This window comes from Camelus ferus, chromosome 11 (assembly GCF_009834535.1).
Source record: "Camelus ferus isolate YT-003-E chromosome 11, BCGSAC_Cfer_1.0, whole genome shotgun sequence".
Taxonomy (NCBI): domain Eukaryota; kingdom Metazoa; phylum Chordata; class Mammalia; order Artiodactyla; family Camelidae; genus Camelus; species Camelus ferus.
Window position 1 is genome coordinate 12,520,986 of NC_045706.1, and position 24,191 is coordinate 12,545,176.

Consider the following 24,191-nt stretch of genomic DNA (forward strand, 5'->3'; position numbering starts at 1 on the left):
CTAGGTCCATAAAAGCCCTTGAGAGCCACATTTACTGGGAGCCAAAATGGCACACAGCACAAGAATAGCACTGTCCAGGGAGCCCAGACCCCAGGTCCTCTCCTGGCTTTGCCACTGACATCCAAAATGAGCCCTGTCACCTCAGTTTCCCCATCTGTGGCACTAAAGAAAGGCTAGCTGCCCTAAAGTTTCCACAAAGCTTCCTCATCTTCTACTGGCCACGTCTTGGTCATTCTCAGTTCTGGGTCACCTCCTCCGAGAGGCCCTCCCTGACCATTCAGGCTATAGCAGCTCTGTCCCCTCCCCAAGGCAGTCTTTATCATGTCACTTTGTTTGCTGTCTGCATCTGACCTTTTTCTGCTTGGGTATTTTTTGACTTGCTTATTAACTGTCTCCCTGAATAGGACATAACAGCTGGGAGCCTGTCTGAACTTAACCTCTGCTGCTCCCTGCTCTGTCTCCAAGCCCAGGATATAGAGCCTGGCACAGAGTAGGTGCTCAACTAATGTTTGTTGAATGAATGAATAAACTGTGAGCATTTTGCTGTGTTGTAAGATAGTCTTCAAAAACTATGTTTACAATGGCTACAAAATAGTCCAAAGTGTGGGTATATGAAAATATATTAGTCCAATCCCCTATTATGGGACATTTAATTTAATAACTATTATTCACTAAATGCTAAAGAAGGTCACTTCTGTTTCCCTATTTTCTGTTTCCCACTGCAACCACATCAGTTCTGAGGGAGCAGGGACTTTCTCCCTGAGTGTGGCCAAGAATACAGGTGCTATTCAAAGGTATTCATTAAATCAAGGAAGACTTTCCTCCTCCCCAGAACACTTTCCATTATTTTGTTCCTCCCTGCGGGTCTACGTTTTGACAGTTGTTTGCCTACCAAGCCAATGCACTTTTACTAATGTACTAATTACTTTCTTATTTTAATAAGTCAGTTTTAGCTGCAGTCCTGCCTTCCAACAGCTTCTGGCCACCATGAGAGAACTGGCGTCACCATATACAGCTGATGTCATTTCAGATCACCACAAAGGAATGCAAAGTATCGGTCAGCGCAAGTGATCTTGTTGGGAGTAACTTCACCACTTCATGAGACTCATTGCAAAAGTGCTCAGGAATCTGCAGAATAATCTCCAACAACCCTGGAGTTCTGGAATCCCTGTACTGTACACCCTCACTCCCGCCAGGGGTGCTGGTGCCTGAGGGATGGCAAGCCGTCACCTCCATCTCTTCTAACTGCTACAGGCCACCCACAGACTAGGCTCATTGCTGAGGCCAAGCAGGGCGGGAGACTCATGCAACTTCCGGGATGTCCGCTTAGGTTCTGGTCCCTCAAGCGCGTGGAGTACAGAAACCTGGCTGGGCACGTGAGCCTCTCTGTGACTGTACAAAGTAAGTCCAGATGGCATGAGATGCCAAGAAATCCTGGGTGTGCCCCATGGGGCGCCCCCTCCAAGGGCAGACACAGCCCGGGCATGGTACACTTCTGGACAGCTGGCTGAGTAAGTACAGAACCACCAGCCTGTAAAGAAAACACGGTGCATGCTGTTAGATCATGTCAACGTTAACGCGCTTCCCTAGTATTACTAACACATCTGCGAGGTACCTTTTGACTCTTCAAAGGCTTCCCACAGGCAAAATCTTCTTTAAGCCTCATTCAGGAGGAAGACAGAACAGATGTCATGAAGGTGGAGAAAGATATTGTGACAAATCTGAAGCCAGCCAGAAAGATGGGGGTAGTGAGGTCGAGACTGCAGCCTCGTTACTCACCCCAGGCTTCAGCAGAGGATGCAGACGGGAACTGTGTACCCTGAAGAGGCTGACTAAAAGTTAGGAGCAGGATCACCCCGTACAGTTGGGCAGCTTGTGTACTGCACCAGGGCACCCCAACCAAAGGGGTGCAAATCACATCCTAGACATGGTAGAATTGTATATTAATTCCTTTTCTCTGGATTGCAGTAAAGTGCCTATTTTAATAATCAATCTATTATAACACTTTTGCCACAGTTAGCAGTAATGTGTCTTGAGGAAGAGGCCCCTTTTTCTAATCAGCACAGAGGTGCTGTATGACTGGCGACAACACTGAGAGAAGCCACGCATATTTGGGAAGCCTGGGCAGAAACAGAAAGGAAAAGTGGTGGTCTGGCTCCACCCCCAGAAACTCAGCTGCCCTAATGGCTGAGGCATCTTGGGAATTCCTTCTGACCCTCACTGACCTTTCAGGGCACAGTGAGCTTTTCCCAGTTTTAAGTTGTCACGGGGGAAGGCAGGTCCCTCCTCCCACTACGGAAGCCCAGGGGGCCAGTTCCTCCCTTTCCACACCCCTGGGGCCACAGGGGCCAGGATTGGAACATGCTGAGCCAACTGGATGGCCTCTCCAAGGGCCGGAGGTTGAGGAGGAGATGGAGGGATGCGAGGAAAGGTGGCATGTGCTTGGCCTCATCATGGCCAAGTTCATCTGACTGTGCAATTTTTGCTGTGTTGCCTCCATCCTGGTCCTTCATAGTTAAAGCCCCTCTACTAGTTCCTGTCTATTTCTGAGCCTGGTCGGAGAGTCTCCTGCAGATTCTGTTAAACCCTAAATTCTTCCACAAGTTGTCTTTTATGTAAACTAGCCAGGATCCAGTTTCTGCGGCTTGCAAACAAGATCTTTTATAGATTGTCTTTGTTTGGCTTAGGATTAGCTGCACAGAAGAAATTAATAATAATAATAATAATAGTGGCTTAAACAAGCTTGACATAAGTGAAATGCAGATGTACACAGTCCAGCGCTAATATGACAGCACCAGGTCCTTCCATCTCACCCCTCTAGCCTCCTTAGTGTGCCAGCCGAGGATGGCTGCTCCCTCTCCAGCCATCTTGACATACTTCAGGCAGCAGAAAAGGAAATGAGGGGTGGAAAAATTCATGCTCTCTCCCTTTAAGGACATTTCTAGCAAGTTGCCTACAGTCCTTCTACCTGCATCTCATTGGCCAGAACTTAGCCAGATAGCCACACCTAGCATCAAGGGAGGCTGGGAAATGTAGGTTTTATTCTAGGAGGTCATTTCCTCTGCTACGAATGAGAGGCTCTATTGAAGAGGAAGAACAAGGGTTTGGATGTTGGGGTATATGACAGATTCCATGTATGTCACAGAGATACAAAGTTCAACTTCATGTAATCAAAGGAAACATACATCAACAAAGAGAGTATTTTTGTACCCATCAGATTAACAAAAATGGAAATAATTGGTAACATTCACTACAGTGAGGCTGTGGGGAAACATACTTTCAGGCACTGATGGTCCAAACAGAAATTTTACAGCCTCTTGGGGGCAGAATTTGACAGTATTTATAAAAAGCACCTATTCTTCCCCTCAGTACTTTCATTTCTAATAATTCACCTGAGACAAATTGTCACACATGTGCACAAAGATACATAGACAAAGATACTCTTGCAATACTGAAAATTCAGAAATGATTTCAACATCCAGAAATAGGGGCAAGGAGATATAAACTGGAGTAGCTGGTCTAATGGAATAGGCAGGGGTGGGAAAGACTGAGACAGAACTATATGCACTGACATAAAAATAATTCAGAGATACATCTACAAATGACAGTTGGAAAGACAGATTCCTTTTATGTTTAATCTCCTATGAGCACAAAAAAGAGGATTATCTTTCTGATTGTACCCATGTAATCAAACACACAGGGAAAGGTCAGAATAGACACTCTATGAACTGTTAGCAGTGGTTGTGACTAGGAAGAGAAATGAAATTTTGCTGTATTTATTCAAACCTTCTTGAATGAGCCTCCCTCCCTCTATTATTATGTTCCTGGATAGCCAGGTGGTTAAGCTCATTGACTCTGGGGTTAAGCTACCTTGAATTCAGATCCCAGTCGTGTTGTTTTCTTAACTGCCTGACTTTAGGCACATGATCTGAGCATTAATTTTCTTAATGGAGAAAATCCATAGAACGTGCTTAGCACAAGGCGTAGTATATGGGAGTGTCTCTGTAAGCATTACTTGTTATCTTGGTGTCGCTACCCTCTCATGGCCCCCAGTTCTTTCAAAGCCATAGTAGATGCTAATAAATGTTTGATGAATGAATTAGGTTGCTAATGGTCAGATTGTCTCTCTGAGCGTAAAACAGGGGAAAGAATAGGCTTAGAGAGGCCAGCTCTTCCTATTTTCACATTTCCTCCAACTCAGTGTTTTTCAAACTGTATGTCATAATCAATTAATAAGCTGTAAGTCAATTTATTGGGTAGCAACCAGCATTTTAAAAATATAGAATAGAAAATATCGAAGTGTTAAGTCAGAACAAGTTTCATTATGTGAAATTCCTTTTGTGGACATGTGTAGTAGTTTGCAGTGTAAGATGTATTTCTTACTGTTAATCACAGTAAAAAGTACATGGGGAAATCTTACTTCAAGTGCAGCCTTACTCCATGGTCTGAGTGTGCGGTTCCCAGCCCACTGCTGCCCGGTTCCATGCTGAATGTCATGGGCTCGGGTGAGGCTGAGTCTCATGCAGCAACTATAGGAGCCTGTCAGTGGACAGAAGTGATGGGTGTCCAAAGATAGCCCTCTTTCTCCCTGCCTGCTGGGGTCTTCCCTTCAAGATGGCATTGGCACTTGGGGGAGCAGAAACCTGAGGCTCTGCAGTAGTTTCCTGGGGCTGCCATAACTAAGTACCACAAACTGGGTGCCTTAAAACAAGAGAAACTTACACTCTCATCATTTAGGGGGTTGAAAGTCCAAGACCAAGACGTCGTCAGGGTTGGTTCCGTCTGGAGCCTCCGAGGCAAAATCTGTTCCATGCCCCTCTCCTAGCTACTGGGGGTTGTCAGAAATCCTTGGCAGTCCTTGGCTGTGGCAGCAGACAGAACTCCAATCTCTGCCTTCTCCATTTTCACGTAGCATTCTCATCCCTGTGTCTCTATGTATCTCTGTTTCCAAATTTTCTTCTTATAATGAAGCCAGTCATTGGATAAGGGCCACCCTGATCCATTATGAGCTTATCTTAACTTGTTTCTATGACCAAAGGCCCCGCTTCCAAGTTAGGTCATATTCCTAGGTTCCGGTGGGCATGATTTGTTTGTTTGTTTGTGGGGGGATGCTAGTCAAGGCAGTATCTCCAGCCCCAGAGAGAGGAAGGAACCACATTGATGCTTCAGTCTGGAAGGGAATCAGGATGGAGGTGGCAGGTTCTTCTCTGGCCAGTGTGCTCTGAGCACCAGTCTGGGAAACTACAACTCAAGACCCTTGGAATAGAAGGAACAAGTTCCAATCTGGGGACCTGTGTCCACACCTCTGGAACAGCCTGACTGGTTTACCTATTTGGCCATAAGATTTGGACCATTATCATAGACTTCGAAGGTTTTTTGCTTAAGCAATATTAGAGATCACACCCACCATCATCTCATTTTATAGTTGAAAAAACTGAAGTCCAGGGAAGCTAAATTTTTTCCTTAAGTCACATAGTTGGTGAGTGGCCAAGTCAGGTCGAGAGCCCAGCACTGGACTCTGCCCTTCACACATGGCCTTTTGTCCTAAATACTTAATTCTACTAACAATGGTGGCACCTATATGTGGCTTGCAGGAATGGGGGAGAATTCAATTCCTCCACAATCTTCAGCCTCCCCTCAAAGGCACCTCAACATTTTAAAAAATACATTATTTGATACAGATTGTTTTCAACCTCATTAAAGTGTAAATAAAAGCATCTTTAGAAAACTTTGCAATTTTTTTTTATTGAAACATATGACCTAAGCTGATGCAGGAGGCTTAATCTGTAACTGTTGCAGCTTCAGTAGATAACCCTTTGTCACCCCCTCCCTTTCCAACCAGACTGTCCCCCACCAGCCCCTCCAGCATGGAATTCTAGAGTCTAATGGAAGAGTGACAAGGCCCACTGCTGCCTCCTGCATGCCTAGCATGTGCTGAGTGCTAAGTGCTCTACATGAATTTTCTCATTTTCCCTTCCAACAGCCCTTTGAGCAAGGAGCTTCTATCTCTTCCAGCAGACGGGAAACAGGCCACGTCTCAGCCAGATTTTTTTAATCTGAATATCTCTAGAGGGATCACACACTGTCCAGTGTCACATGTCCCATCATCCCATTACAGTAACCACACTCACTTGAAAAATAATATTTTATTTTTTTAAAACAGCTTTATTGAGATAATTCACACCTCATCCAATTCACCCATTTAAAGCATATAATTCAATGGTCTTCAGAATACTCACAGCTGTGTACAACCATCATCACAGTCAATTTTAGAACATTTCCATCATCTCATAAATAAACCTGGTACCCTTTAACTATGACTTCTCTATCCCTCTATCCCCACCATGGGCCCTAAGCAGTCATTAATCTACTTTCTATCTCTATAGACTTGCCTGGTCTAGACATTTCATGTAAATGGAATCATACCATGTATGTCCTTTTGTGTCTGGATTCTCTGCCTTAGCACAATGTTTTCCAGCTTCATCCACATTGCAGCATATATCAATACTGCATTTCATTTTATAGGTGAATAATGTTGTATGGATATACCACATTTTGTCTATCCATTATTCAGTTGATGGACATTTGGAAGATAAAGCTTTCTTGGTACTATATGCCAGTCCCTGTTCTAAGTGATTTATCTCATTTAATCCTCACAACAACCTTATGAGGTAGGTGTTATTATTACTTCTACTTAACAAAGAAGGAAACTGAAGCACAGAGAGATTATCTTACTTCTCAAGGTCACATAGCTCAGAATAGCTGCCTGGCCACTGAGTTTGTTTACAATTCCCAGTGGCCCATGATCCCTCTTTTTATTAAGGTCTTTGGGGGCAACTTGTACATACCTCAGCCTGCTCATGTATCCTAAGTGGAATCCAAAATGGCTCACCAAGAGCCTCCTGCCCGCATTACTCACCCCTCCCCCACTGCCCAAATATGGCTCCTTCTCCAGCCTGTCAATCACCCTCACAATCAAGAACACTCCAGAAAACCATTTCCACAGTACAGATAAACACCTTTATTCAACAAATGATGTTTGGTCAACAAACCCTTTCAAGATGTGTCATCTGAGCTCTGTAAAAATCCTCATTATTTTGGACCTCACTAATTCAATATTTGTGATCTTTTCAAGATGCCGTGTTGGGCTAGGGTATGATTTGGTTAGCAAACTTTTCTTCACAATGTATTACAAATTCATAGTGTAAACAAGATTATAGAAGGCATGTTTAAACAAAGTGTTTCCCAGCTTCCTCAAAAATCACAGACACCCCCCCAAAGCAAGCCAATCACTGTCATCCAAGTTGCATGCAACTCTTACCCGGTTTTTAAGTAGGTCCCCTAAGGACCTGACAGGTAACCTTGCTCAGTGGGGTAGTGACAAGACGTGGCATGCCACGGCTGTCTCCCCTCACAAGTGGTCTCTCAGACGCACTCTCTGATTCTCCCAACCACCCACTCCTCAGCTGCACGTCTTCTATGGAAAAGCTGGTTTCTGCCAATCAGACAATCAGCAGAATCAGGTAGTGAGCCCCAAATCCCCTCCTGGGCAACACCAGGCTGAAAAAATTTTAAGATCAGGTGTGAGGAGGGGACCAGCAAGAGAGGAGGTCTGGAGGGGACTTCTGAGCTTGGAGATCACTTGTTCCTTTCGCAAAACCATTATTTTTCCCAGAGAGAAATTCTGCCTGGCTGAAAAGTCTGAGGACCCGGGTGACAGCCTGCAGCCAGTCCAGACAAGAGCCCAATACCTTCAGCTGTTGTGTCCTGGGAGCCTTTGAACTAGGCATTTCCTGTGCCAGGCAAGTGAGAGAGAGGTGGGGAAGGCTGTAGGGGGGAGTGTCTGCTGACCCTAGGGCCTCCAAAGTGAAGCTAGCAGTTCTTTCTAGAATCTTAGGCCCCAGATTATAAAAATGTCGTGGGTTCAGGCTGCCCCGCTCTGCCCCAGTTTAGGGGTTAATTATTTTAAAGTAACAAGGAGATTTTAATCTTCTGCCCTTCCCAGGGGACGCCTTTCATCACACAGAGCTGCTTCAGTGACATCCCATGGCAGGAGGGTGGCCCTGGGAGCGAGCAGAGACCCAGCAAAAGGCAGAGGCTTCTGACGCACTGTACCTTGGCTTCCACCAACCCAGCTGGTGTGGCTGCAGAGAACACCACGCAGGGAAGCCAGACAACCATTGCTTGGAAGTGGCTTCCTAACTGGCACTGTAGCTGATTTCTCTCTGGGCCCCTATTTCTCTGGCTGCAAAATGGAACATTCAGCTGGAAGGGACTGCACATGGCTTTTGAGTCATGCCCTAATTCTGATCTCCTCGTAGAGGCTGCCCGGAGAGCTATGTTGAGAAGGACTTTGAGGGTTAGCAGGAGAGGGAGCTGGGATCAATCAGCAATGTCTGCTGTGAGCATGGGAAGGAGGGTGGTGCCATATTTCCTTGGCATAAATTTGCCATCCCTGACATTGCTCTCCAAAGTCCTCTTTGGCTCAGTGCTTGTACAATGTTTTGAGTCTTCTTTTCTGTGCTGTTTTCTTTGCCTTCGAAGACCTATTTCAAGGGCTGTTCCCACCCAATGGGAATTGACAGTAGTCTATAAACAATTGCTTATAGGATCTGGGGCATGCCAGTTAGAGATCACCAAGGCCAGGGGAGGCCAGCTTGCCTCCTTGAAACTAGAAATAAGCCCCAAAGAGAGTCTTTCTTGGTCAACACTGAACTGAAACCTAAAAAGAATGAAGCACAGCCAAGGTAGCTGACCCTGTGCGAGGTTCTCCACTAGGAGACAGACGCTGACTGTGGCTTCTATCCGCATGGTGGAGGCATGGAGGACCGAGAAAGCCAAATACCATCTGAAACAAACAAAAAGAATTTTGAGCAGAGGACTGCTGGGAATAGGGGGGTCTCCTCGTCCATAAAGCAGAGATGATAATAGTACCTCCTCCAAATAGGGCGTTGTGAGAGCACAGTGAGGTGATGCATGAAAGGGCTCAGTACAGAGCCTGGCACCAGTGCCCAATAAAAGCGATCCAGTGTCCACAGTATTAGTACTCTTGAGGCTTACTCTTTGGTGGCATTGGGCCTAAGGATATTAAATCTATTCTGAAACTGGCCCTCCCATCGGCAGGGTGGGAGCCTGCAATCTCACCGCTGGGCCCCGAGTTGGCCAGTTTCAATAACGTGATTAGTCATTTTTCATTCCTGAGATGTCTGCCCATGGGTGGGTGCATGTGTGCATGTGCGAGTGCGTATGTGCCTTTCAGAGCAGGGGAAAATCCATATTCTCTCTCTTCTGACCGAATTAATCAAATAAATCTTCTGTAAGGAGCTGCTAAATGAATCACAGATGGCTCTGCCCTTTTACAGGTTGCAGAAAGCACCCGTTACAGTTCTTTTAATTTATCAGAGGAAAAAAGATGCCCTTGTGTGCCCCTTCCCGCTTGCAATAATAATCAGAACCAGTCTATTTTCCAAGGGTCCGAGACTCATTTTCAAAAAATGTGTATCAATAGATGTAACAGCGGGAAGATTATTTTGCCAAGTTCCAGCCTCCAGCACAGCAAAGGTGCCCTGGCTGGGGAGAGCGTTTATAAAACCACATTTAATAAAAGAGAGTGTTATATTAAGTATGTTTGCTAGTGTATTTAAGCATATGGTTTCCATATCAGGGGTAAAGATGGCAAACACATGCTTTACCTTCTTTCTAACCTTTCCTAGAGACGTTCTTTCTAGGGGGTGGTGGGATGGGAGGATTTGGGGTGGATATGAGTGAGTGTGTGTTGTTTTGTTTTGCTTTTTACAACTCTGGCTCACAGGGGAAAGCACTCAAGAATGTTCAAGAAAACATGGGAAGACTCTCTGGCTCTTCTATTTATGAAATTAGCCCAAGAAACTTGCTTTGCTTACCTTCTTCGATTGGCCCAACATTCTCCCGGCTCTACCTTGCCTCCTCCGAGGTGCTGGGGGCTGGTTGACTTTAAAGTGCGAATCAACTTCAGCTGTAAAGAACTTGAGCTCCTGGATTTTAAACAGTGAACCCTTTGGTAAAGCAAGAGCTCCGAGGATGGCTGTGGCTTTGTGTCCATGAATCCCTGTTTAACCAGTGAGCTATCCAGCTCAGGCATTCATCTACCCAGAGATCCCCTTTTGGTATTTGGGTTGGGTATCGGGGATTTTATCTTTTTCCTTTAGGTCAGAGGCAACGGGCTGCGGCCCTATAGGACTGGGGTCCCCAGAAAGGTAGCCAGGAAGGTCTCCAGAGCCCACCCACCTAAGACAGTTAAAACAATCCCCCCATTCTGAGACAGTCCCGGAAGCCAAAATGCCAAACTAGGAAGGGAACTGGGTCGGGGCATCTGCGGTGAGGCCGCCTTGCCCACCCCCACCAGCCCAAACAGATTTGCCAGAGCGAGTTATAAATCTACTGGTACCATTTCTTTTTCGTCACTTGCCTAATCCTGTGCCCTTCGTTTCATGTGCTGTAATTATTAACATCTGCTTTCTGAGCCTGGACCGCATGGAGTTTGCAAAGGCAGTTTTCAGTCCAGAACAATGGTGACAGCTGTTTCATTTAGCCTAGGGCCAGCACTTCCTGTTCAGTCTACATCTGCCCTCCTGTGTCCAATTTCTGATGCGGGGTTTTCTGTTTTGTTTTCTGAGTTTTTTTTTTTTTTTCATCTGGCCTTACTATATGTTTAAGAGGAGTTTCTAACTTAGCACTCCAGCTAGTATTTCTAGCACATATGCTTATTAGATTGGCAATAGCCAGAGAGAGATAGGAGAAAGCCAGGATTGTCTCCAGCTAATATGGTGGAGGGCACAGGCAGAAAGGAGGGCTGACTAGGAACCCAGGCAAGCAAGCTCTAAGGAAATTCCTGGGTCTTGAAGTTGAGGGATAGGCTGACCTCTCTGGAAGCTAGACACAGGAAAAATGGGCTTAGCTCATCTGTTCCCCTGGCCTGGTGTCATCTCCACAGCTTCTTTGGTAAGAGGTCATTCAAACATACCTCGGAGGAAACCGTGTTTCTAGGTGGCCACCAACATGTAGGGACCCTTCTTTGGGAAACAAGCAAGCTCGTCAGGTGGCCCCAGATTCAGTTTTTTCCCACTTAATCTCCAGCAGTGTGATACAAATCCTTTCTAATTTGTACAGAGAGGTCCACAGGGTGGGGAAAGGAAGCGCTGTGGGTAGGGGAATAAAGGAATCCAGCCTTAGATGATCTGCCTGACCCCTTTTAGTATACATGGCTTTGTGTGACTAAAGCGAATGGAGGAGCCCCGTTCCTGCCCTTCCATCCACCCCACCTATGCCCAGTTCCATCTGATCCATGCCTGGGCTTCCCAGCTCTGCTGGCTTCAGATGTCAAGTTACTACCTGAGACCTCACCATAAGGGCTGGGTTAGAGACTTCGAGATTTGTGTAAGCTTCCCCCAGCCACTGCTGGATATTTACCGCCAAACAGGGAAAAACCCAGTCTCTGCATGGATAAGAATATAAGGATGTTGAAGTGTCCTGTGGACGCACAAGGTACAGCGAGGGAGCCACGGGCCGTGATCACGCACCTCGACATCCCGAGTCTGTAACTCTGCCTCTCGCGGGATTTTGAGTCCGTGTCTCTGCCTCTCGCGGGATCTCGAGTCTGTGTCTGTGCCTCTCGCGGGATCTCGAGTCTGTGTCTGTGCCTCTCGCGGGATCTCAGGGCGTGGGGATGGGCAGAGCCCCTGGAGATCCGGTGCCCCCCGCAGCCTGCGTATGTTCCTTAACAGATGAAGAAACTGAGCTCCAGGGAGAGAAAGTGCCTGTTCTGCAGCCGTAGTTTGGTGCTTGATGCTGTGGACAAAGAAGCAAAGGAAGGTAAATCTGTGTATTTTCTAGGAGTTTGAGCATCTTTCCTGTTGCTATACCAAATGTCTCGTTGAATCTCAGATGCTCTGCACTCTTCTCGGTGGCTCACTATGAAAACAGCTCGAGACCCTTCTCCCAGCTGGGAACAGTGAGGCGAGTTCGGGAGACCCCAGCCTGGCTGTCAGTACCTGAGACCCAGTTCAGGACCGATTCCTTTGGCTGCCAGTGGAGAGCTGAACCCAGCAGTCTTGAGAAAAGCGTTCATGCTGACTTGACACCTAGGGGTCACGGAGGTTCCTGGCAGCTGGCGGAGGCCCCGTGTCTTTGCAGGAGCAAGCAGGCAGAAGGTAGAGCTCAGGTGTGAAAAAGATGCAGCTGAGCGGTCCCTTCTCCCCCACCTTCACCGCCAGGTGCGCAGAATGGGGAGGAGGAGACCCAGGACTCCCTACGCTTGCTTGCAGCCCAGAGCCCGGGGCGCTGAGAGGCTAACCCAAGCAAGCATAGGGGTTACAGGGACTTTCCCTAAACTCTGGAATCGAAGGAGCTGATGGTCCAAAGGAGGCTGCGGCCTGTACCCCTTTGCCCTGTGGGAGAGCCTGGTCCACGCCCTTCCCTGCCCCTATTCAGTCTCCCTGCCTCCCCCCTCCCCTTTCCTCTCTCTCTCACTCACTCCTTTTCTTCTTAAAGTTAATTGCAACTTTTTTCTCAGCGCCCTGATCTGGATAAGCCACATCTCATTAGAAAAAGATTTAGCTGGAGCCAAAGCAGGCTGGAGAAGGAATCCCTAATCAACAGAGAAAAGATTTGTGTGTAATTGCTCTCTCCCGCCATTCTGCCCCCCTCCCGCCTCCAATCTTTCTCTGCTCATTAATCTGAAAAGAAAGTCGAAGTTGAACGTCTTGGTGTTCAAGTGCCTGCTGCTGCTGCAAACAAATCGAAGTGCTTCGGGGTTTTCTTTCGTGGGGGCGTCTGTACAGAGGGCTTTGGCTGTTGCGTGTAGGAGTAAAGCGTTTTATTGTTTGGGGGGAGTATGAAGCATCTTGGTTAGGGGAGTAAAACTCTTGCGGGGTGTGGCGTGTGTGCGCAAAGTGCCTTGGTTGTGGGGAATGTGTGAGTGCGTGTGTGTGAAGCTTTGGTTTTTGGTGTGTGTAAATGAAGTGCTTTGACTATTGAGAAGGTGTGTGAAGCTCTTTTATTATTAAGGGGTGTGTGTGTGAAGCCCGTTGGTTGTTGGGTACATGTGCGTAAAGAGCTTTGGTTGTTGGAGTATCTGTGTTTATGGGTGTGGGATGTGGTTTGGGGGTGTGGGAGGCAACCCTTCAGTTGTTGGTATGTGGCTGTGAAGTGGTTTGGTTGTTAAGGGGTGCAGTGTAGCCCTTCGGTTGTGTGTGCGTGTGTGGTGCTTTTTTGGGGGCATCTATGTTCATTCACATGCACTAGTAGCCTCTTTGGTGTTTTCCTTTTGCCCCAACTAAATCCCAACCAATGCTTACATGGTGACACATGGAAGATGAATTTAGGAGCAAACCATCTCCCCAGGTCCTCAAACATTCAGCAATGAAACAGCACAGCATCTTCATGCTCTTCCTTCAAAATCTGGACATTTTCTACAATGACCATGATTTCCTTTGTAATTGGTAGGGAGAGGGGAGGGTATTTTAGTTTATTTTTATTGAACAAGTACTGCATGCTCAAAAAGAAGAAAGCCGTAAGACACACTCCTGGTATAATGTGAATGTTACAGGGGGCGAGTGGTGAGAAGTCCACCTCTCTCTCACCCCTCGTTTACTCCCAGCCGACTTCAGGAAGGAGCTCTCACAGAGGAGGACATGATGCTAAGAGAGGTTGGGTAACTTGCTGAGGTCACACAGCAGGTAGCAGAGTCAGAATCTGAATCCAGGCCCACTAAAGGCAAGAGCTCTCCCCTCAGCACTGCCTTCTGGAAGAAAGGAAGGATCCGTGTGGGAGCTGGAGGTGAAGGGAGAGTGGGTGAGTCCCTTCTACTCCGAGAGCCGTTAGAGAGCCCAGGCCCCTGTGTCTGAGCTACCCCACCTGCATTTCCCACTTTGTCTCCGCCCGGGCTCGCAAGTCCCTCCTTGTCCTTATAGGCCACCCGCCTTGGCCGTCTCCCCAACCCTTAGTGACCACCGCTGTCAGGAGAACCCAGGCTCCGACCTCCCGTCCCAGTCGCCTGAGGGTGAGGCCTGACTTGAGCCTCTGTGTGTTTCTCTGAGCACAGCCTGTGTGCAGTCACAGCCCCGACACTGGAGAATCATCGAATGTAAGTACTGGCCACAGAGGTGAGCTTCCTGGTAACGATGGGGTTTCAGGTCAGGCCACAGAGTTGAGCTGGGCGTGACCAGTTGAGGTTCTGAGTGGGAGAGCATGGACAGCGTCCAGGGGTCCCTGAGCCCCAGGACCCCACAGGGCAGGGAAGACACAGACCCTCAGCTCTCCTACCGCCTCACCCCCCTCTCTTGGTCCTCATTGGATCTCAGTCTGTTGTGCGGTGGTTACAAACGCTCCTGCCATACCAAGGACAAAACGGACACGGATTTTTGCAGAGAGAATGCAAAAGTCCTGTTTGTGATGCTGAAGGAAATTGATCTGGTTTTCAGAAGCACCCACTGATTGCTCAGAGCAGGGAGGTGCTGAGGATTTATCACATCCCACTGCTGAGCCTAAAAGCAGACCCTCCAGACCTGTCAGGGTCCCGGCAGATCATCTTCAGGCCACAGTGAAGACGATGCACCATAGACAAGGTATAAATACACAGACCCTTGAGACATGGAGCCATGTGCTCAGAACACTTTTCCAGGCCGCGAACAGTGCAGTCCAACACCGCAGCTACCTGCCACATATGGCTAATGAGCATTTGAAATGTGGCCAGTCCAAATGGAGATGTGTCATCCGCACAAAATACACACCAGGTTTCTGGAGACTTGGTGGGAAATCACACGTGCGGTATCTCCTCGTAGTTGTAATCAGCTGTCCACAGTTGTGTACATTGCAATCAATTGTATATTGATTCAATGTTGAAATAATATTTTGAATATATTGGGCTAAGTGAAATAAATTATGGAAATTATACATGGTGTGTGCATGTCAAGTGCTTTGGCACCTCTGCTTCCTTTACCTGTGTTTAATGTGGCTACTGGACAATTTTAAATTACCATGTGGCTTGCATTTGTGGCTTGTGCTATACTTGTGTTGGCCTAGAATATAACATACCATTTCATGAATGTTGTTACCCCGTTTTACTGATGAACCAACCAGCTCAGGTTGAAGGGCTTGGCCAAGGACACCAGCTGCATAAGCCGAACTCACATTCAGAGAGTGATCCTGGCTGGACAGTCTACTCCATGATGAAACTCCTAAAACAAGAGATGTTGTTGTGACACGATCTCATGTGAAGTTTTAGTGCCAGTGAGGACTGAAGCCCATGTGGAATCTGGGGGAAATTATATAAAAATCCATGACTCCGGGATGAGGATCACCTGACATCAGCTAGAATGTTAAGGTTCAGGATGGTTTGTAGTGCGTGATGCTTGGGCGGGCTTCTGGGTTCCCTGCGTGAACTTGGACCAGTTCCTGCTCTGGTCTTCAGTTTCTCCGTCTGAAGAGAAGGAGCTGGATTAAATGTCCTCTGAGGCCCGTCAGGATCCGGGGTGCCTTTCAGACTCCTCCCTCCCAGCACTTGAGAGTGAGCTTGAGAGCGTGTTGCTGGGTCCTGGGGCAAGTGACCCCCTCAGGTGTCATCTGTGAGATAAGGATGAGAACAGTGTGGTTGTCAGAGAGTTGCTCTGAGGATTAATGGGAGAATGCAGCTGATGCACTCAGCACACAGGAAGCACCCAATACATGGTGGCTCTCATCAGCGTAGCAGTAACCAGGGTGACCAGCTGGCTTGGATAGTTCTGGGAGGGCAGACTCAGATTCACAAGCATTATCTGCCTTGGAGCCTCCCCCTAACCTGACACACTCAAACACTGAATTTGATCCAAGGCAGGATCACCTTGAACTTGGCTTTTGAAGGGTTTGTTACCACTGCATCTCAATTCCCTGATTGCATGGGTAACAGAAGCACCCAGGAAGAGCACGGCTTGGCAGGGGCCCCAAGGATGGTATTGCAGAGGGAGATTCAAGGTTCTTGTAATAGAGCATCTTCCGGCATGTTCACAGAGGAAGAAGTGTTAGTTCTTAGCGTTATTTCTGTCCTTCGGGGATAGTGGTCAGATGTTGCTTTGCCATCCATTGGGGAAGGGGTGCAGATCCGAGGCGGTAGGCTTTCTTCACCCCTATTTTCCCACCGTGGGAGGACACAGACCTCAGTTCTTCTCAACAGCTGTTTTCATTTTTTTTTTATCCTTGAACTGTGGGTAAACAGCCTCAGACAGTAGATAAAAGCTTTGTCAGCTCAGCAGCTCACCTCCTACATACAACCTCCTTCTTAAGAATGTGAGTCTGCACTAGGAGTAAGCTGATTTTGGTTTGTCTCCTGGGTTGTTATCTTGCACCTTAACTGGGAGGAACCTTGAGTTCAAAGCCTCGGCTCCCAGCTGTTTCTGGCGTTCATCGGCTGCCATCTGCTGGGCGATCCTGGTATGACGTGATCTCCTTGGCTGGCGGGCTAAAGGGTAATGCGTTTCTTCCATTCAATCAAAATATACCTATTGAGCAGAAACTCTGTGTCAGGCATGGTTCTAGGCACTTGGGATTCATCCGTAAACAAAATATATAAATATCTCTGTTCTTCTGAAATTACATTCTTGGAGAGGGTAACTATCAGTCAACAATAAAAATAATACATTAAGAATACTATATGTGATTCATTATTGAATATAACTTGGGGAGCCCTTGCCTTTGATTTTCATGTGGTGCAAGTGCAAGTTCAGTGCTCTGTTCAGAACAAACGTCATAGTGACTTAAAACTTTCAATACAAAGGAAGTTTCCATGACAGCAATAAAATACAACCCACTGACCAGGACAATCAGGGGCTTGTCCACACTGAGAATTCAGAGCATGTGAAAAATGCCTTCAGAATGACTGCTAAGGTATCATCATGAATGATAGGCTCTTAGGATCCCTTAGAGCAGCCGTGGTGTGTGAAGCCGTTCTCAGGCTACAAGTTGTCATCTACATGATTCTATCTAAATTAATGCATTTTATTAAGATAAATATACTTAAGTTTTCAAGAAAAAATAGTATTATATGTTACAAAGTGATACATGCATGGAAAAAAATGTGGAACATGTAAAGGGGATGGGAAGTGCTGACTGGGAAAGGTGAGTGGCAATTATAAATAGTTTTCAGGGTCAGCCTCATGGAGAAATTGACTTTTGAAGAAAGGCTTGATGAAAACAAAGGACTTTGCCATAGAGGAGTGTACCTGGCAGAATGGATGGGAGTGCAAAGGCCCTGGGGTAGAAATGTGCTATGTGCCTTTGGGGAACATCAGGCAGGCCAGGGTGGTTAGAGAGAGTGGGAGGGAAGAGGAATCAAAAAGGCGATCAAAAAGATGGAAGAGGGGCTGAACAATGCAGGGTCTTGTAGGCCATTGTCTGAGGACTTTTTCTGTCTTGACTTGCTCGGGCTACCACAGACTAGATGGCTCACACAACAAACACTTATTTCTCACAATTCTGGAGGCTGGGAAGTCTACCATCAAGGTACCAGCTGATCCAGTTTCTGGTAAGGACCCACTTTGGCTTGTCAAGGGCCAACTTCTCCTTGCTGTGTGCTCACATGGCCTTTCCTCAGCTCCCTTCTGTCTTCTTGTTCTTATGAGGCCACTAACCCCATCATGAGGGCCCCTTCCTTGTGACCTAACTTAACCCTATTTACCTCCCAAAGGCTCTATCTGTGATGGCCATCGCAGTGAGGCTGAGGGCGTCAACATATAAATGGGGTGAGGGACACAAACATTCAGTCCATAATACTGGCCTTCACTTCAGAGATGCCATTCCAGAGAGAGGCGGCTGGAACCCAAGCTGCAGCACGACAGTGGTGACATCCAGAAAATGCTCTCAGACACAGTCACTCTGGGAACTCTCTTCATTCGTTCAGTAAATCCAGAAGTAAAATGGGAAAAAGAAAGACGTGTCATGTTTTGAAGGCGATGTGTGGTGCGTGCGTGCGCGGTGAGTGTGTGCAGGGACTATGTGCGAGTGTTTTTGGTGTGGGTGTGAGCATGCGTGTGTAATGCTAAGCACTCACTCAGTAGTTGATACTTTATGCTTTAATTTTGGCACCTCCTCCAAACAAGCAAAAACAGTTTGCTGCACAAGAGTGCTTTCTAAGTACCTGTTTACCAGGACAACTGTGCTTTCTACCAGAGCCTCTCACCTTTCCTTCCCCATCCAGCTCAGCCCTTGGAGCTGTGACCAGGAAGGCTCTGTCCTCCTGGCACATCTCAGTACAGCAGGCAGAACTTCCTCTCCCCTCCGTCCTGGGAATTCAGCTGGATGTCTTTCCTTCTGCCACCGCTGCTTCCCACCCTGCTTCTCAGGAGTGGAGCCCTCCCTTCACCTAGCCTCCTATGGAGGGTGCAGAGTTGGGTTAGACCTGCCACTGCCCCACCTGAAGGAGATGACCATCTCCTAGGTCACCAAAGTCATGATTAGACTCAGTTGCCCAGGGTAGAGAGGTGAGAAGCTCATGAGATCTGGAGGCAGACTGTGTGCCTTTAAATCCTGTATTTACTGCTTCAACCCCAAGGTTTAGATGTTCTTTAATGTCTTTCAGCTTCGGCTCCAAAGGAAAAGTCAATACCCATCTCATAGAGGAGTTGAGGGGGCTAGAGGGATCCATCATTCATGTCCTTGATTTACTGAGCACCTACTATGTGCCCGGTGCTGTCCAAAGGCTCAAGAATGAACTCTCATGGAGTGTATATTCCAGTTGGATATACTGTTAACTGGCACTGTCAGAAGCAGGTGTTCAAGTTTCTGAAATACCTACCCAGTATGCTCTCAGTTATTGAAATTTTATGTGTGTGTGTGTGTATACATACACACATACACATGCATATGTTTAAAGAATGGAAGATTCCAAAGGACAGATACTGTATAATAGCATTTATATTTGTTTAAAAAATATAAACCATGCTATATAAATATTTTTAACATGTATTAAAATAGCAATGCTATTAAAACATTTACCAAAACTATACATGCTGACAACTTCAGGATAATGTTCCCTGGTGAGAGAGAGAAGAGAATGGGATATGGAACTAGATGTTTAGCTACATCTATAACATTTTACTTCTCTCAGACCTGAAAAAATATGGCAAAATAATAACTTCTATTGAATATTTTAGATATATTATTTCATATACTAAATACAAATTCTAAATTGTGCATATTATTTCTGTATTACAGATCAGTAAACTGAGCCTCAGTGAATTATTGCACCAAGCAGGAAGCTGGTAATTGAAACTAAGTGTATCTAAATTTGAAGTCTTAGCTCGTTTCATTAAATCATACAACCTCTTGAATGTATGTTAATACGTAATTGGGTTCTATTTGCAAATATTTTGTTGAGGATTTATGCAACAAGATTTTGTTCAAGATCTAAGTTTATGAGAGATATTGGACTGTAGTTTTCTTTTTTTATTATTAAACTTTATGTTTTAGAGTAGCTTTAGGTTCACGGCAAAATTGAGTGGTAGGTATGAGAGTTCCCATATACCCCTTGCCCCTGACCCACCCCCAACTCCCATTATGGACATCTTGACACCAGAGTGGTACATTTGTTACAATTGATGACCTACGTTGGCACATCATTATCACCAAAGTGCATAGTTTACATTAGGGTTCACTCTTGGTGGTGTACATTCTATGGGTTCAAAGGTTTAATGCCATGTATCCACCACTGTAGTATCATACAGAATCGTTTTACTGACCTAAAAATTCTCTGTCCTGCCTATTCGTTCCTTCCCCCAACTCCTGGCAACCACTGATCTTTTTACTGTCTTCATAATTTTGCCTTTTCAAGAATGTCATAAAGTTGGAATCATACAATATGTAGTCTTTTCAAATTGACTTCCTTCACTTAGTAATATACATTTAAGATTCCTCCAGGTCTTTTCATGGCTTGATAGCTCATTATTTTTAAGCGCTGAATTATATTCCATTGTCTGGACTGAAGGATATCTTGGTTGCTTCCAAGTTCTGGTAATCATGAATAAAGCTGCTGTAAACATCTATGTGCAAGTTCTTATGTGTGCATTGTCAGTGTTTTGGATTTGGGCCATTTCAGTAGATGTGTCGTGGTGTCTCATTGTTTTAATTTGCATTTCCTTGATGGCAAATGATAATATAGAGCATAGTTTCATAAGTGTTTTGCCATTTGTATATCTTCTTTGGTGAGGTCTGTTCAGATCTTTTGCTAATTTTTAAATCAGATTGTTTTCTTATTGTTGAGTGTTAAGAGTTTTTTTGTATTTTCAGATACCAATCCTTTATCAAATATGTCTTTTGTGAGTATTTTCTCCTAGTCTGCAGCTTGTCTTCTCATTCTCTTGACATTGCCTTTCATGGAGCAGAAGTTTTAAATTTTAATAAAATCGAGCTTATCAGTGATTTCTTCATGGATGATGCCCTTGATATTGTATCTAAAAAGTCTTTGCCATACCCGAGGTCACCTGGATTTTCTCTTATGTTAATTTGCTCTTCTTTTTCTAGTTTTCTAATGTGGAAGCTTAGATTATCAATTTTAGATATTTCTTCTTTTCTAACACATGCATTCAGTGTTATAAATTTCCTTCTAAGCACCGTTTTCACTGCATCCCACAAATTTTGATAAATTGCATTGTCATTTTCGTTTAGTTAAAAAATATTTTTATATTTCTCTCGAGATTTCTTACTTGACCCGTGTGTTATTCACAAGTGTGTTGTTTGATCTCCAAGTGTTTGGGGAGTTTTCCAGCTATCTATCTGTTATTAATTTCTAGTTTAATTCCACTGTGGTCCAAAAGCAGACATTGTATGACTCCCATTTCTTTTAAATTTGTTACAGTGTGTTTTATGGCCCAGAAGATGGTCTATCTTGGTGAATGTTCCATGAGAGCTTGAGAAGAATGTGTATTCTGCTGTTACTGGATGAACTAGTGCATAAATGTCAACTATATCCAGTTGAGCAAGGGTGCTGTTTACTTCAACTATGTCCTTATTGATTTTCTGCCTGCTGGATCTATTTCTGATAGCAGGATGTTAAAGTCTCCAACTGTAGTATTGGATTCTTCTTTTTCTCTTTACAGTTCAGTTTTTGCCTTGTGAATTTTGATGCTCTGTTGTTAGGCACATACACATTAAGAATTGTTATATCTTCTTGGAATATTGACCCTTTTATCATTATGTAATACCCCTCTTTATCCCTGATAACTTTCCTTGCTCTGAAATCTGCTCTGAAATCTACTCTGCCTGAAATTAACATAGGTATTCCTACTTTCCTTTGATTGATGTTAGCATGATGTATCTTTCTCCATCCCTTTACTTTTAATCCATATGTGTCTTTATATTTAAAGTGGGTTTCTTGCAGACAGCATATAGTTGGGTCTTTTTTTTCTTTTAATCCATTCTGACAGTCTCTGTCTTTTAATTGGGATATTTAGATCATTGACATTTAAAAAGATTACTGATATAATTGAATTAACATCTACCATATATGATACTGTTTTCTATTTGTTGTCCTTTTTCTTTGTTTCTGTTTTTGTCTTCCACAATTTTTCTGCCTTTTGTGATTTTAATTGAGCATTTTATAAGATTTCATCTTCTCATTTCTTAGCATATCAATTATAAATTATACTTTTCTAGAAAAACTCTTTTTTAAAAAAACTTTTAAAAACCACCTTTTAAAATTATACTTTAAGAAAAAAACTGATTGCTCTTGAGTTTGCAATATGCATTTACAACTACTGCAAGTCCTCTGCTTTCAAGTACTATACCACTTCACAGGTAGTGTAAATGCCTTATAACAACAACAGAAATAACATATAACCAAAAAACCCCCCCAAAATCCTAATTCTTCCCTCCTGTCTCTTATATCACTGCTATAATTCAGTTCACTTATGCATAAGCATTCCTAAGTGTATGTGTGTATATATGATGATATGTGCTTATATATATAACACATTGTTGCTATTATTTTGAACAAAACTATCTGTTAGATCAACAAAGAATAAGAAAAACAAAAGTTTTTCTTTTACCTTCATTTATTCTTTCTCCAGTGTTTTTCCTTTCTGTATATAGATCCAAGTTTCTGATCTATATGATTTTTCTTCTCTCTAAAGAACTTTTGACATTTCTTGAAAGTCAGGTCTACTGGTAACAAATTCCCTCAATTTTTGTTTATCTGAGAAAGTTTTTATTTATCCTTCAGTTTTGATGGATAATTCCAAGAGTATAAAATTCTATATTGGTGGGGTTTTTTTTCTTCTCAGCATGTCAAAATACTTTACTCCATCCTCTTCCTTGCATGTTTTCTGAGAAGTTGGACATAATTCTTGTCTTTGCTTCTTTATAAATAAGGTGTTTTCCCCCCTCAGCTTCTTTCAAGATTTTTTTCTTGATCTTTGATTTCTTGGATTTTGAATATGATATACCTGGGTGTAGTTTTTCGTTGTTGTTTGTTTGTTTTGGCATTTACCCTGCTTGATGTTCTTTGAGCTTCCTGGATCTGTGGTGTGGTGTCTGACATCAGTTTGGAGAAATTCCTAGTCAATGTTACTTCAAATATTGTTTCTGTTTCTTTCTTTCTTTTCCTTCTGGTATTTCCATTACACGTATATTCCATCTTTTCTAGTTGCCCGGCAGTTCTTGGATATTCTGTTTCATTCTTTTCCAGTCTTTTTCTCTTCGCTTTTTAGTTTTAGAAATTCTATTCAAATTTCAGAGGGTCTCTCCTCAACCATGTCCCTATTAATGAGCCCATCAATTTCATTTCTTTTATCGTGTTTTTGATCTCCAGCATTTTGACTCTTTCTTAGAATTTCTGTCTCCCCACTTGTACCATCTATCTGTTCTCACACATTGTCTACTTTTTCTTTTAAAACACTTTGCCTGTTAATCATAGTTTTTTAAAAATTCCTGGCCTGATAATTTAAACATTCCTGCCATATCTGACTCAGGTGCTGATGCTTGACCAATTTCTTCAAACTATGTTTTTTTGCCTTTCAGTATGTCTTGTAATTTTTAATTTTTGAAAGCCAGGCAGGATGTACTAGGGAAAAGGAACTGCTGTAAAGAGGCATTTAGTAATGTACTGGTAAGGCATGGGGGCAGGGGGAGCATTCTTTAGTCCCACAATTGGGTCTCAATCTTTTGGTGAGTCCGTGCCCTGGCCTGTGAATTTCACCAATGCTTCTGTTCCTCCTCCCCAGCTTCAGTGGGACAGGATGGCTAGAGGGAGCTGGAGCTGGTATTTCCTTCCTTCACATGGAGGACTAAAGTAGGCTGGAGCTGAGTATTTCTCTTCACCTAGGTTTAATTAGGCTGTGATAAAACCCCAGTATGTTAGTCTCTAGTAAATAATTTTGATTGAGGGCAGGCTTGTTAAGAACTGAATTCTCTGGCACATTTCAAAATGATTCCTTTTTCCATCTCCCTGCTGGAGGCACAAGGGGATTTTTCTCCAGTATTCACTGTGAGATCCTAGTGGATGTCCTGGAGGTAAAACTCCCCAAACTGTGGGGGCCCCTATGACTGGTTTCTGTGGAGAGTTTAACTCACAGGCTCCACACTGAGCTTCCAACTATTTGTCAGTTGCAGTTCGGGCTTTTCTAGCCCTGCACTGGTTTCCACAGAGGTTTCTGCTCTGGTAAGGTGTGAATCTCTGTATCCTCCTCTTTGTTTCTCCAATTTTTGGAGCAGGAATTTGCCTTGTGACCTCACTTGTCTGATGAACATAAGAAGAGTTGTTGACATTTCAGTTTGTTCAGCTTTTTATTAGGATGCACTGGTGACTTCTAAGCTCCATATGTGCCAGACCAGAAACTGAAAGTCTCCTGGTTTTCTTTTCCTGTACTGTCTTTGGTTTTGGTATAACAGGGATACCAGCTTCATAAAATGAGTTGGAAAGTGCTCTCTCTTCTGTTTTCTAGAAAAGATGATGTAAATTTTATGTTACTTCTCTAAATGTTTGGGAGAATTCTCCAGTGTGGAACTGAAGATTTCTTTTTCAGAAGCTTTTAAAATTACAGACTCAATTTTTTAAATGATTATAGAGCAATTCCGATTATCCATTTTATCTTGGTTGTTTTGGTAGTTTATGATATTTGAGGAATTGGTCCATTTCTTTCAAGTTGTTCAATTTATGAACATAAAGTTGTTCAGTGTATTTGCTTATTACC

At 44.4% G+C, this 24,191-nt stretch overlaps 1 long non-coding RNA gene across 1 annotated transcript in view; it reads left to right on the forward strand.

Moving 5' to 3' along the window:
• Window positions 1–24,191, forward strand: part of LOC106729429 — a 76,691-nt gene that overhangs the window by 27,051 nt on the left and 25,449 nt on the right. The window contains exon 4 of the long non-coding RNA XR_001365837.2: window positions 944–1,401. This is a non-coding gene — a long non-coding RNA (uncharacterized LOC106729429). The remainder of the gene's footprint in view (window positions 1–943; window positions 1,402–24,191) is intronic.